Source organism: Lissotriton helveticus, chromosome 5_1 (genome assembly GCF_964261635.1).
Source record: "Lissotriton helveticus chromosome 5_1, aLisHel1.1, whole genome shotgun sequence".
Taxonomy (NCBI): domain Eukaryota; kingdom Metazoa; phylum Chordata; class Amphibia; order Caudata; family Salamandridae; genus Lissotriton; species Lissotriton helveticus.
In genome coordinates, this window is record NC_136065.1 from 1,727,113,852 (window position 1) to 1,727,129,311 (window position 15,460).

At 42.2% G+C, this 15,460-nt stretch overlaps 1 protein-coding gene across 1 annotated transcript in view; it reads left to right on the forward strand.

Moving 5' to 3' along the window:
• Nucleotides 1–812: 812 nt before the first annotated feature.
• SCN4A (sodium voltage-gated channel alpha subunit 4) overlaps nucleotides 813–15,460 on the forward strand; it is a 1,457,305-nt gene continuing 1,442,657 nt past the window's right edge. The window contains exon 1 of the mRNA XM_078644999.1: nucleotides 813–898. The gene's annotated coding sequence lies outside the window, so the exon portion shown is untranslated. The remainder of the gene's footprint in view (nucleotides 899–15,460) is intronic.

Below are 15,460 nucleotides of genomic sequence, written 5' to 3' on the forward strand. Positions count from 1 at the left end.
AGGATAATGTTAGCGCAGTTTCCCAGATCATTCCACTCAGCGCCAAGACGCCTCGGCATAAGTGCGCTATATAAATATCCTGAGTGAGTCATAAACTGGAGGTAACAAAATGATATCCATGTCAAAAGCAGTATCCCACTTACCTGTCTGCATAAAGTACTAATCTGGGATCTGCATGTAACATGATGTGCTCTGCAGCAGATGTATGAGTCAAATCTGTGACTGGACAAAGCACAGAGCTCTGCTTATCTAACCACTAGTATTATCAAAACGCTAATATAATCCCCTCAAAATCGATGCACACGCAAGATCTTTTGATCTCTGCAGCAGCCGCCTCACATAGACCCCCTAATTTATGGGTTCCCAAAGTCATTTTATCCAATTCCAGCACTGGGTTTAGTTCAGTGTTTGACATCTGGTTGTAAATGCATGTCTTTGCAGCTGTATTAACCTGCCAGGCTATCTCACTAACAAGTTTACATTTTCGACAATGGCGTCAGACATTATTTGTCCCAAGACCTGTTTACCTCGTTCTAGAAAAACTGAGAAACTCAATAATGCCTGAATAGTGTCTTCGTCTGTGTTAGTGAGAAGTAAATGAAAGTCGATATTCTGCGGCCGGCCTGGAGTAACCTGGGACCCTCGAGACGGGCTGGCCGGGTTGTCATGGTGGGAGGGTCCAGGCAGATGGGCGCTGGCACGGGTATGTTCCTTGGATACTGTCCGCCTGGCAGGCTGCAGGGGAGTTTCACTCAAGAGCGTTGGACGTCGGCAGCAGCTGCCCTGCCCAGCTCACTGGGGCGGACTGAGCCACGGGCTGGTCAGCGGGGCTGCGCGACTGCGAGGAGCTCAGCGCCCGCCCGCGGTTTTTTGGGAAATTTGGCATTCCCGCTTGCAGGTAATTTCTTCCCATGTATGTAGCAGATTTAAATCGGTTGAACGGTCTCTCCCATGCACCCATCGGGTGTTGGACGGGACGACCACCTGAGGCAGACAAGTTAACATGTGGAGAAGTGCTTTGCTCGAGAGAAGCTCAGTGTTTTTTTACACGTTCTGCTCTGTTCGACTCTATGTGACCCTGGGCATGAATTGGTTTGCTCTTTGAAAAATGTCCTCTTCTGGTGCGGCTCGCACCGATTCACTTTGGTGAACCCAGTGAGGGGCCAAACACGAGGATTTATTTGTCTGCCTGTATGAAGGGCTGGTTTTGAAATATGGAACACTGTCTGTCTCTATTCCTGATTGTAGTATAAGGGCTTATTGACTAGGATATTCCGATGACAGGGCCGTGGCCAATGAAATTAAGGTCGTGACTTAAAAACACCTAAACTACAATCTGCGCTGAGCACAGTGTTCCGCCCGACTGGTATTTTGCTGTTTCTGTCATTGCTTCCAGATATATAACACACAACATTTCACCCACCTCAAGCCAGGACTTTTGGCTTTGTCAATGGTTGTTGGTTGCATAAGATAAATAAGCAGCAACTATGGCTTTGTTGTATATAATATGAAAATGCTTCAGTTCAGAAATGAGTAGACTGTGAACGAACTTTAACGAGTATCTTTGAAGTTGCAGTGAAGGTGGGGTTGCTGCAGAGTTAAGATTTTTTCTGTCACCCTGTCTCAGCACTTGCTTTTTAGAATGCCGGCGCTGAGCACTGGTAGGACCTGGCCCACTTAAAGCCCTGCACACCACCTACTTAAATAATACTAGTCGCAATGCCCAAGTGCATATCTCAGGCTCACCAATTATTATGTTAATGAGATAAATAAATGAAGTACGTAACGTCATAATAACCAGTAGCATTTTCTTACCGAGAAGAAATTTCAATTTGGAGCTTGGAACTCGTTCTTAACGTCATTATATTTTACTGGTGTCTAAGGGTATCGTGTGTTTCAGTTTATATTTAAGCTAAACCTTGTAAAAAAATCCTGCTTTACTTCCACTGATATCTATGTCGCGCAGTGTTTATAACCGCTGTGCTGCAATGGACGCAGCGGAAGCCGCGTGCAGTCTGTTAACAGCGATTCGTATAATGGTCTCAAGCGAGGGCTGCTCGTCGGTCCTTGGGCACGCATGTAGGACACACATTGTAGTATTGGAATGTGTTCGAGGAAGTTTCCTGGTATCATGTTGTAGTTTTTGATTAATCATTTTTATATTTTTAATTCCACAATGGGTATAACCAATCTCATATCGACCGATTGACATTAGTGCACAAAAATTGATTGCAAGCCAGAGAGGAAAATCATGAAAGCACGTGGCCATTTTAAATACCGTAGCAGTGACTGTGAAGGCTAAAGAAGAGTTTTCTTATTCTCTAAGCTAAGGGAATTCTTGCCAGACCCAACTCTCCTGTGGGCGACAACGGGGAAAAAACGTTGTCCATATCAGTTCCGAAACCCGAGCTGGGAAACATGAGCGCCCTGTGCGCGGCACTCCCCAGAGGTACCGGCCGCTGCTGTGCAGCGCTCAACCCGAACCGGGAACGCAATTGAAAGTCGTGGCGAGGTGCACCGTGCTCTCTAAATCCAATGTTGGGTTTCCCCTTTCTAAGCACTCTTCGTGTGCGTGCGCAGAAGGTTTTCAGTGACTTTAGTGTCGAGTCTCTTTGTCCTGTACATCTAATCTCTTTCCAAACACCCTGCTTGGTGTGTACGCGGTAGATATATGGGTGAGAGTGTGCACGGTTTTCAGCGGGTGACGCGCACTCATTGAAGAGGTTTGAAGAAGATGCTGTTATTTGTTTGGATGGGGGTTACTGTCAGTGGCGGCTGGTTGAATTTGAAAGTGGTAAGGGATAAAAATTGGACAACTTTAGCAGCAATACCCAGTGGTTATGTGTTACAGATAAGTATGCTTCTTTGTTTGTGGGTGGGTGTGTACACACGCACACACAGTTTCCCAACATATTTGAGGTGCAAAGGGCACCTATGATCTCTGGACCCGGTGCCACATCTCCTGCTGCACTCTTGATATTCATGCCCTTGATTGGACGCAAGCCTGGTGATGAGGTGACTACTGTAGGGCTTTGGCCATGTTCTCCATACCTCCCACACACTACTTCCCCTGTAGTCTTTGCACTGCCTGTTTTGCATGTCTTTTTCTCACCCTCAGTTGCTCCTTTTTGCCTGTCTCCCTCCAAATCCCATCAGCAATTTTGCATTGTTTAAAACCCCTCTCGCTTCATTAAGTACAAGTACTACTTGTATTTGCTTTTCACTTGGAATGGCTGCCTTTAACTCTGGATATGTCTAAAAAACAAAAGAAACATCAGACTCCAAGCTTCTTCTTTTTTAAGTTAAAGCCGCGTTATAAAAAAACCAAGAAACATAAACATGAATGATAAGCATATCAGAAATGAAAAAAAGTCATAAATATAGAATCGAAAGTACAGGAAATAAAGATGTTTACAATTTTAAAGAAGTTCACAGGGAAGGGAAAATGAGATGGGAAAGGAAAGGAACAATGAAGAGATAATGATACGTGAAGATCACATAGTGACATGCATTACATAATCAAACATAGAGCAAAATATAAGAGTTATTTTAAAAAATAAGTATGTTCAGCAAAGTAGAGCAGAGATAAGAATACAATTCACAGTGGTTCATATTTTTTTGAACGTGCAGAAATAACCTGATTCCTAGCAAAGAGATCCAGGAAAGCAAACCAAAATGTTTTGTCTGTTAACATATGGTCTACACAATAAAGCAAAAGCAACATCCAGACGGTGGTAATGACAAACATTATACCACCAGGATTTAAATGAAAGCTTAGTAGCACATTTCCAATTAGGAGCAATTTGTTTGGAATTGAGGGAAAGAATGAGTATTTATACCTTGAAATAAATCTTGGACCCAAATTATACCTTGTTGTCTCCAGGATTTCCAATATATAGGTCTGTTATTTAAAGTGATCAAATTATTGTACCAAAGAGGAGAAGATAAAAAAGAATCTTGAGACAGATTCTTAGGAAGGTAAGAAGGTTGTAAAAGATGACAGGGATGATTAAATAAAGGGGAGGAGATAAAAATGTTTTTTGAGGAGAACAAAAGGACTTCCTGAATCATAAACAGCTCAAGTTAGGAGCATTCAATATCCAACCAAAGAGGTGTGAAAGAGGGAGAAACTGGAAGAAGCCACTTACTGGCCTGTTGTAAACAGAAAGCTTTGTGGTATGTATGAAAATCAGGATAATTAAGGCCTCTATCAGAATTAGATTTATTAAGATAAGATAAAGATAATCCAGCCTTTTTATTATTATAAAGGAATGTAGAGAGAAGAGGATCAATTTGTTTAAAATACTTCAGCGGTATGTGTACCAGAGGCATAGACAGAATATATCGAAGAATAGGTGTAACCATCATTTTGTTGGAATCAAGCCGACCCCACCAAAATAGAAACAACGGGTTCGAAGAAGAAAGAGGTTTATTATTCTGTCAAGACCTTCTTTCATATTGAGATTAACAGATGATTCAATGGAATTTGTAAACCATATTCCAAAATATTTAATCTTAGAACTGTTCCAGTGGAAACCAGTAGATCCACACGATTGTTTTAAACAACATTTAGTAATGGGCACTACTTCTGATTTGTCCAAATTGATTTTATATCCTGAGACTGACAAGAACTCACAAATTTCATGGAGTAAAGCGGGAAGTGTGATGTCCGGGTTGGATAGAAAAAAATAATGTCATTCTCATAAGTGGAGAGTTTCAAATGATTATCTCCACATTGAACACCAGATGGGAGATCATTACCACAAATATGAGTCAAAAAGGGTTCCAAGGCAAGGACAAATAAGAGGGGAGACAGGAGACAACCCTCACATATACTTCTCATTAGTAGAAAATATTGGGATATGAGCCCATTAACCAGTACAGATCCCTTCAGGGCTTTATAAAGTAGAGAAATAAGCGATGTAATCTTGGGACCAAATCCATGCCAGGTCAAAGATTTAAGGAGAAAAAACAGTCTACTCTATCAAATGCTTTTTCCGCATCAATAGCAACAGCAGATAAAGAAGACGAAAGGGAGGAGGTTTATTTAAAATATTTCAAAATAGTCTAGAATTATCAGAGGTCAGCCAGCCCTAAATGAATCTGGACTGTCCCTTTCCTATCAGTTTGGGAAGAAATGATTCAAGGCGGAAATCAAGTAATTTAGCAAAATTGATATAATCAATATTTACAGGGGAAATAGGATGATAATTTTTACACTGCGTTAAATCACGGTCGTCTTCATGAATGAGAGTACAGAAAAGATGGTCAAAGTGGAAGAAAAATATTTACTCCAAACACATCAGTCTAAATAACCACATTAATCAATCAGAATTCAAATTCAAAAAAGGATATTTTATCAGCATTTGGCATGAAGCGAGTAAGGAATACAATTTGCATAAAGGTGCTCCGAAGGAAAGTGAGAGCAGTGTGCAGGGAATTGTGCTCATGTGAGGGTTTCGCAGGGAAAGAATAGAGAATTGTGCAATATTTACAATCTATGTACAAAGACCTGTCTGCCGTCACAGTAACCAAAATCAAGAAGAAACAGCCAATCAATCACTGGTATCTAACTGGGGGTACAAAAACAGTACAGGTATATTGGGAACATTCGACCCCAAAATTAGAGGAGCATTCAATCCTTAGACCGGGGTCTTCATAAGGACAGGGAGAGCCACCTATGGGTGAATTGAGGTAAATTTCACAAAAATAAATACGAGTGACATGGACCATGTAGTATGTACAATACATGAAAAGGCAGTGAATGTTCACCTTGTTTCCACAGCATGTATGTCAGTGGAATAAATCAAATAGATGTGCCCACAGGCTCTTATGGCAGAGAAACAAGTTGTCTCAGGGTTGTCAAGTATTAATGGAGCATGCTGGAAATAAAGGAAAGCACGTCAACTTTTTGAAAAAGGGGAACCAAGTTTCTAGGATTTAAATAGGGTCTTCCAAAGTGTTGCACTCACTCATCATAATGGTTAAACACTAAGTGAATGATCCAGCCATCATCTGCAAGGTAAGAATTATCGTTATTAGGAACACGTCCCTATGCATGAATGAGTTAAACTGAAATGAGGGGACAAAGACGTAATCAGAGGCCAATCGGGCACAGATTAGAAATTGCTCACAGTATTGAGTGGGAAAACGCCTGCCGGCGAGAGAAAACAATTACCTTTGTCCGTCGTGGAAGAGTCAAGCCGCCGTGTGTGCAATTCACTGATCTCCTCGCGTCTAAATATAGACAGCTGGGAGGTCAAGGTGCACGCTGCTGGGAACACGTCGGGAGCACAGTCGCTAAGAGCTTGCCCTGACGGGCCGGTACGGCAAATGTCGTCATTAGACCAAACTTGTAAAAACATCCAAAACAAAGATGTCGGGTCATCCGGGAAGTCTGAGGGGAAAGTTTGTGTCAATAGGCCCATATCAGATCAACTGTTCATGAATGAAACTTTGTTTATCACATGGCAATTGCATGAATGATACAGAGAGTATTATAACATTGGCTGCATGTTTATAAGCCACAGTTGTGTAATAACATGCATTGGAAATGTGATTAATGGATTGCAGATGTTGAAACATAGAGGGATTTCAATTGCAACGCTGATAGATTGCAGAAAGGGCTCACCTTGCCAGGAGGGGTCCGGTCTTCTGACCTTTGTTTCCTTCTTGACCGACACTTGTTGTTGCCTCCCAGCTCTTCACCCACCGCCGCCAGCCATCTTCAGACCTTCAGCAGCCACTGTGTGGGGGAGGGCAGCTGACACCGGGGGACACACGGACTACAGGTCCCAGCACGAATAGCGGGCGGAAGCCTCCGCCGCCAACACCAGTAACGCGCCAGGAGGTGCTATATTAACAGGCACTTCCCCGACGGAGCACTGGATTTCAATTGCAACGCTGATAGATTGCAGAAAGGGCTCACCTTGCCAGGAGAGGTCCGGTCTTCTAACCTTTGTTTACTTCTTGACCGACACCTGTTGTTGCCTCCCAGCTCTTCCCCCACCGCCGCCAGCCATCTTCAGACCTTCAGCGGCCGCTGTGTGGGAGAGGGCAGCTGACACCGGGGGACACATGGACTACAGGTCCCAGCAAGAATAGCGTCCGGAAGCCGCCGCCGCCAACACCAGTAACGCGCCAGGGGGCGCTATATTAGCAGGCACTTCCCCCGCGTCGCGGGAGCGTCGCCGGGCTAAGCCCGGGCAAAGGGCGGGCCGTCTGTGCCATCAGGGACTGCAGGAGGCTGGGCTGGGCCTGCCCTCTTTCGTTCTAGACCTGGACCATCCTGAACTTGAATCAGTAAGCCCCGTTCTCTTCACCTCAACCCCACTTTTGACTCTATGGACAGCCAATGCTAAATGACTATATTATCATTCTGACATTTACGTAGCAGACTAGAGCGGCTTTCTTGCAATCTCTAGTGAAACCTGGTTATAGTATGTCTACGTGTGCACCAAAAGATAAACCCTCTACACTAGGGGGCCCGATCAAAGGACCCCTAGATAAATATTTCACAAGGGCAACTATAGAGTTAGACAGAGAAATCGCGTTAGCTGAGCGACGTGCCGAGCGCCAGCTATCAGTCGAACTCTTAAAACATAAACCCTCATCCCTGGCTCAAATACACTCAGCTACTGCATCACAAAACAATAACCTATCAGAAAATATGGACTTAGAGCTATGCAGCATGGAGAGCATTCTTCTAATTCTGCAAGATAGGTCCCTTACATCATCAACCAATAATATAATCAACGATTCCAACATAAATGATCCATCCTCTCTATCTAACTCATAAGTAGAGTTGGAAGCAGCCTTAGAGTCAAATATGATTGTGCCACCTCCTTTATCTAACTTATTAGTAGATCTGGAAGTAGCCTCAGGGACAAATATAATCGTTTCACCTCTCCTATCTATTTCACTAGTAGATTTGGAAGTAGTCCCAGAGACGCTTTCCCCGAAAGTAGTTAGTGTTCAAAAAGATAATAAACATAGTAAAAGGTATCAAGGAGCCCAACGACCACCTCCTAAAAAAAGAAGGAAGAAGGGCGGGGACAGAAAAGGGGGTAAATGTTTAAAAACATCTTTAACATCAGCAGATTTATCGAGGGAGGTACCACTAGATCCATTGAGGGATGTATCATTAGACCCCATACCAGGCCTACTCTTCGAAGGTATGTCCTTAAAAGGGCTAATGGAGGCTATGGAATCCCTCTTAAAATCTCGTCTGCTACCGCTTACAGAGAGAGTCAAAAGGCTGGGTGATCAAATTAACCGTTTATTGGAAGTTACCACCTCCAATGAAGAGGTCCCTAAACAAATTAACTCCCATGTCACCCACCCGTTAACTAAATGTCCAGCACAGAGAACAACCAGGCCCCAAGCAGACAACTCTACACCCAATCAGTGATTCTCCAGACCGCTCATCCTACATCGAAGCTGTCACAACATCAACATAGAGAGAAATCTAAAATAGGCTCCTCGAAATTCCCCACACCTAAAAGTACAGCTTCAACTAAGGCACCCAAAAGGCATACGGCACAATCTAATAGCAGAAACTATGTAGACCTACCCCCTGAAGCATCAAACTACGTCATCATTCTGACCGGAGTTCCAGTTGTGGCAGAAGGAAGTATAGAAACCTACACTAGCCTTAAAAACAAAGCCATTTATTGGTTATGTAATAACAGACCTCTCCCACCACACTTAAATGGAGATATAGTGTCTTTTAGACGATGTAATTGGGTGGGTCCCCGACCAAAAGACATCGAAGGGGACATTGTGATAATTAATTTTAGGGATCATAGAGTTGTAACGCATATTAGTGATTGGTTCCCAGGGAGAGATGAGGGTAGTGTTTCATCTCGCAATCTGAGCTATTTCTATCCTAAAGCTCTGATGACCCCTCTAAATTTTCCATCAACCCTGAATAGATTCAATCCTCTCCGATTCCCCTTTCGCAATTTTCAACTCACAGCGCCAAGATACGGAGCCAACAACTTTCCACCTTTTTTCCCACCCCAACATCCCAATAGGCCCTTTCTCCCTTCTGCTAATACACACCATCACACAAATCCAAATGGGCATTGGAATATTCCATTATATAATCCATTTGATCCATTCTCTGGCCTAGATGATAATGAATGACTGGCGTTACCTGATTCCCAACTAGGATGTACCCATGTTCAACCGATTAATTGTAAAATAATCAATGAAGCTACCACTGTAACATCCATCCCCATTACTAGGGCATTTGAGCCCCCACAAGTAACATCTGGGAATTTTTTTTTACCACAACCAGATTTGCCTCCTAGTTTAGGGGCATCTCTCGTGCTCTTGAAGTCTGCTAATAGTGAAGAAAAAGGGTCCGTTTCCACGAAACCTGTACAAATATCGGAATCTTTACCCCACTTAGTTCCTAATTGGAACGTGGCAGGCCTGGCAATTAAAACTGGCTTCCAACCATGGTTGGAATTAGTGAATAATTACACCATCCTTTGTTTCCAGGAAACATGGGCATTAAATCCTGTCCTTCTCCTTGGGTTTCAGACCTTCCATTCGCCAGCTTTAACAAGCCCCAACGGGAGAAATAGGGGCAGTTTATGTGTGTATGTTAGTATCTCCAGTGGACTCACTGTGTTGAAATACATTCCCTCTGAATTCTATCAGATTGTTATGATCAGATGGGGTATCTCTGTCAATTTGATTTTAATACATTTTTATAATAATCTGCCCTTAGAAAACCTATCTCGAATTATAGATGAATTGAGCCACACGATTATCAATCTAAAAGAATCTGAAGGTGGGGAGTGCGTCCTTGTTTGGTTGGGTGATTTCAATTGTAATGTCTGCCAGCACGGCCCGAAGGGACTTTGCGGCCTCGGGTCCCTGTTGGATGATACTCCGAATCATTTCACCCATTCTAAAACGGGGGATATTTTAAATAATTTTCTTTTTTATTTAAACTTGTCCTATATTAACAACTTATGCTCACCACCCCTACCTTTTCAGCCAACGTTTCATGGGAGGGGCTGTAACACTGTGATAGATTTTACTCACTTCGCCAAAACACACGCCCATCTACTGTCATCATGGAAAACCTTAGATGATATTTATGGCGACCACTATGCAATCTCATTTACTATAAACAAGCCCCTACATAAGCAGGCACCTAGGGATATCTGTCCCATCTATCAACAACCTATTTCCCTTGGGTGCACCAACGGTCACACCCTTAAATGGGATAAGGTTAATCCTGCTGGGCTTCTTGATAAATTATTGATGTCAAGAAAGGAAGAGATTGACATATGCTTATCTCCTTTGGAAGATCCCTTGAAAATCTTGGATTCGTTTTCAAGGATTCAAGCATCCTTAAAGCATCTACTCTGCCGTCAGTTCAGGTCAGGCCCTAACAAACCTAAAGGGTGGTTTGATAAGAACTGTACATCTGCGCTAAAATCTCTAAAAAAGGTCTTACACGCCATACCTAGATCCCCATGTGAGGTCCGACAGGCTAGACATCTGTATCGCCGTGCAATTAAGAATAGGGAGAAAACCCTGAAGCATGAGGCCTGGCAAGCATTGATATCCGCCTCAGAAAACAGAGACTCAACTGCCTTTTGGAAGGCTGTAAATGCTTCCTCTGTCCGGAATAAAAATTCTGAGCCGATAGATATAGCTATAAATGGGGATACTTGGGTGGCTCACTTCCAAAATCTGTATGACAACCCACTACCCATTCAATTATCTTCCCGGGCTCTTCGCGCGTCTCGCGATATTAGTAGATCTTGCATGGGAACCCTCCCCTTGGATATTGTTTTTACATGTGAGGAGGTCACTTTGGCTATAAGGGACAGTCCATCAGGCAAGGCACCGGGCCCGGATGCGATACCTATTGATGTTTTTAAAGCTGAAATCGATCTCTGGGCCCCATTATTAACCATTGTGATGAATTGTGCCAACACTCATGGACTTATCGCAACGTGGTCAGAGGCGATAGTTGTCCCCATATTTAAAAAGGGGGACAGGCATGATCAATCTTGCTATCGCCCGATTTCCCTTCTTGATGCCTTAATGAAGGTAGCTGGTCGCATAATTTTCAAGCGTGTCCAACAATGGACTGAGGAGGGTAATATTTTATCTATCCTGCAGTATGGCTTTCGCCCTGGTATGGGAACGGTTGAGCAGAGTCTAAATTTGTACTTTTTAATTTCTAAGTATACCCAAGCCAAGAAAGGGAACCTTTTTATTACTTTTATTGATTTGAGTTCAGCCTTCCATTGTGTTGACCATAATCAGCTATGGTCCACACTTGAGGACCTGGGCATGGAACTTTCAATTCTTAACTTTATTAAAGAATTATACAGAGATGCTGGGGCGAGGGTGCGCTTTGGACAACGAGGGGAGTGCTCGTCCAGATTTTCCATCAAGAGGGGGGTGAGACAGGGGTGCATTTTAGCGCCCCTACTCTTCTCCCTCTATATTAATTCTATTGGCGACCACCTTAAGGGTTTTCAGTATGACTACCCCTCAGTCCGGGGCAACCCCGTCCCCATCCTCTTGTATGCAGACGATGCCGCCATCATGTCGCAAACCAGGTTGGGCTTACAGAGGGCTATCTCAAAGTTTACACTTTTTATGAGGGAAAAGGGACTAAAGGTGAACATATCAAAAACTTTTTCCATGTCCTGTGGCCGTGGAACAAAGAAAGCACCTTGTCCCATTTTCATCGAGGGTAGAAGGGTAGAGACAACAGACCAATTCCCCTATCTTGGGATTTCGTTTGACAGGAAGTGCTCCTGGCATACAGCAATTAAGGCTAGAAAATTAGCATTCTCAAGGGTGATTGGAGCTTTGCAGAACTTTGCGGCCAAAATTGGGGGTAGACCCGTCAAGGAGTTGATTTTAATATATAAATCAAAATGTGTATCCACGGCCACTTATGGCTCTGGCATCTGGGGGATTGATACCTCAACCTCAATTCACCAATCTGAAAATTGCTTTCTTAGATGTCTTCTGGGGGTTCCTAAATCCTCAGCTAGCTATCCTATACACATAGAATTGGGTCTCCCCTATATCTCCGATATTATAAAGATCGAGCCTATCCTGCTATGGCATAAGCTGTGGGTTACTCCAGAGACAGCCTTTAATCGCAGTATAATTTCAGACTGCCTAAACCTTGATGGTATTAGGCAAATTAAATGGCTGTCTTATGTGGAAACAATGTTGACCGAGATTGGTCATCCCGAGTTTTTTAAGAACCCATCCACCATGGAAAGAATACCTAGGAAAGCACTGCGAAAATTGGCAATGGACCATTTAGCGAATAAAAGATGGTCTATAGAAAAACTCAAACAATCCGTTTTGGCTTATCAGCAAATCACCTCCGAACCGGGACTCCAATTGTACCTTGCAAGTGATCTTAATTGTTACATCAGAATGCTCCTCTCAAGGTTTAGACTGGGATCTTTGTATCGTTTAATTACTTTCCCAGCCTGTACCGACTGGTCGAGAGATTTCCCGCCCTGTCCCTGTGATGATCTCGCCCCCCAAACTAATATGCATAGTATTTTATATTGTAAATTTTATGAGGTTCCAAGAAAGATCCTACTTAAACCAATTTTTAAGGAATGGGGCCTCCGGTCTTGTAGAAAGGCTTTTCTTAGACTGCAACGACTAGAAAATATGGAAGTGGTCAGCACCCTAGCAACATTTTTGAAACTCTTTGTAAAGTTTAGGAATTCGATGTAACATATGATAAATATTCATGTATCTTGGAACTTTTTAACTTCTTAGATTTTAATGTATATGTTTCCTTTTGGCTTGTTACCCTATTGTTATTATTTGTTTTTAATGCACTTGGCACTTTGAGATTATACCTCTGTGTTTTTGAAATATATGGTGTACTCGTGATGGTAACGCAACTGGCACTTTGTGATATATATTTGTTTTTAACAATTTTGCTTTTATGATATTACTTTGAATATCGAAATAAAGCTTTTTTGAATTTGAATTTGAATTTGAATTCAAACAAAGAGTTATCTGGAAGCCAAAGTCATGAAAAACATTCAGTTGAAATGTGACTGGTAGAGAACATATGGTTGCAGTGAATAGAGATACCTTTCAAGTTAAGGGTAACAAACATTTAAAAGGAAACCTCGTAGGTCGCGGACCTCATTGTACTGCAGTCACAATGCGCTTGCTAAATCAATAATGAGGAAATATGTCATGCAGACATATTAACGCTAAATATAATAGGACTCAATCGTTTTGAAGGCAGGACATCTGCCTTGCTGTCTCTTCTAGCTCGTTCAACCCATTGTGGATAGTGTCCAGGGAGTGCATCCACTTATACTCCAGCAGGTTCAGGATTTTCTTAAACTGTGATTTTTGGATTTCCCCCGTTATTATGTAACGTCTTTATGAATGAGACAGGAGGCAGGTGATAGCTTCTTGGAAAGTACCTTCAGCTGTGCTATTATGTTGGAAAAATTGAAAAAGTTGGAATAATTTAGAAACGTGTAAATAAAATTGTACCGTAAAGCCATCAGGACCAGGAGTTTTACCTTTCTTAAGGGAAAGGAGAGCTTTCAATATCTCAGGGATAGAAATAACTTTTTCCAAAGAAGCAACATTAAGGTCCAGATGCAAAGGGTGTGGAATAGCATTAAGATAAGTATCAATATAAGAAGACTCAGTATGCGACTCAGGAGTATACAGGGATTTATAAAGCTTTACAAAATACTTTTTAAAAAACTAGGGCCATCAGATGATTGGACAGATTCAACAACGTTGCTTCAGATTCTTTAAATAATTAGAAAGGATTTTCCCAGTATTATTATGTTTCCCATTATAACGGGCACTACTACAAAGCCAAATGAAAGCAGCATTATCCTTAGTCATTTTATTCAAGTTTCATTTTGGACGAACCAAATCCTGTAATGTAGAATCAGAAGCAGAAGTATAGAATTGGTGTTCCAGATACTTAATAGTAGTCTGTAAAGATTTCTGTTGCTTTGCAAATTATTTCTTTTTTTGGCAACAAAGTCAATAACAAACCCATGGGCTAAGGCTTTTAAACGTATCCCCAAATAATTTGGGGGTATATCAGGGTCAGTATTAAGTGTAAAATATTCATTAACAAAAGCTGTAAAAGAAGTATAAAAAGAGGGGTCTAATGAAAGTGATTTTTTTTTAATAAAAGTTAATGTTCTTCACCCTAGGTGCTACCGCCCTATATCTCTTCTTGATTCTACAACTAAGATAATAGATAGAGAAATATTGGAACAACTTCTTTCTTGGGTAAAGGAGAGCAAAGTTTTATCCCAGCTACAATGCAGTTTTAGAAAGGGCATTGGAACAATTGAGCAGCATTACACCTTATTGTGGCCAAATTAAAATTTGAAAAAGATGCCCCTATTCAATTTGTATTCATGGACTTGTCAAGTGCATTTGATTGTGTTCACAGGCCCAAATTATGGGCTATTCTTGTGGCCATGGGCCTTGAGGAGGGGTTGGATTCCCTCCTTAGAGTTCTTCATCAGAATCTTTTGGCCTCTGTAAGGTTTAGGAATGCGGGGAGTACACACCATCCTTTAAAGTTAAACATGGAGAGCGCCAAGGATGTGTACTTGCCCCATTCTCTTTCTGCTTTATACCAACGGCATGGAAAACGTGTTGATAAATGATGGTGCTGAGGTAACAAGTGTCAGGCATGCCCACCTTATTATACGCGGATGACACATTCCTTCTTGCCAGGACGGCCAATGGCCTAAAGATTTTAATCTCTAGTTTTGTGACCTTTATGAAGAGGCTTAATTTAGAGACAAACTTCACCAAAACCTTCACAAAGGTGTGTGGCACTAGAAACACCAAAACTGTATAGGAGGAAGAAAACTGGATAGAATGAATTCCTTCCCATATTTTGACCTGGATTTTGATGAAGCCTGCTTGTGGTCCTCCTGCCTTAGAGGTAGGTTAGCACGATCTACTTGTGCAGTCGGAATCACCATTGCTCTTGCCGCCTGTAACACAAAAACTGGTAGTGCTAATCTTGAAAATCTATAAATGGAAGTGTATGCCAACTGAAACATATGGAATGGGAATTTCAGGCTACAGAGACCAGGGGGTGATGCAGGTTGAGGAGAACAAGTTTTGTCGATGCCTGTTGGGGAAACCCCCATCAACTTCACACTACTGCTCACACCTGGACTTAGGGTTCAACTATGTTCAAGATTATATTAACCCAGCCCCCTTGACCATGTGGTGCTCAATATGGGCGGACAGTGAAGCAGATCTCAATGAGACTATTAGAAGAGATTGCCTTTTTCGTGATCATGGTCTTAAAATCCAGTGGTTGAAGTACATTAGAGATACTTTTATGACATTGGGTTGTGCCCATTTATTTGCGAATCCAGATGCTATAACAAAAAAAGATAAAGCCTGGGTTCAGAATTATTTT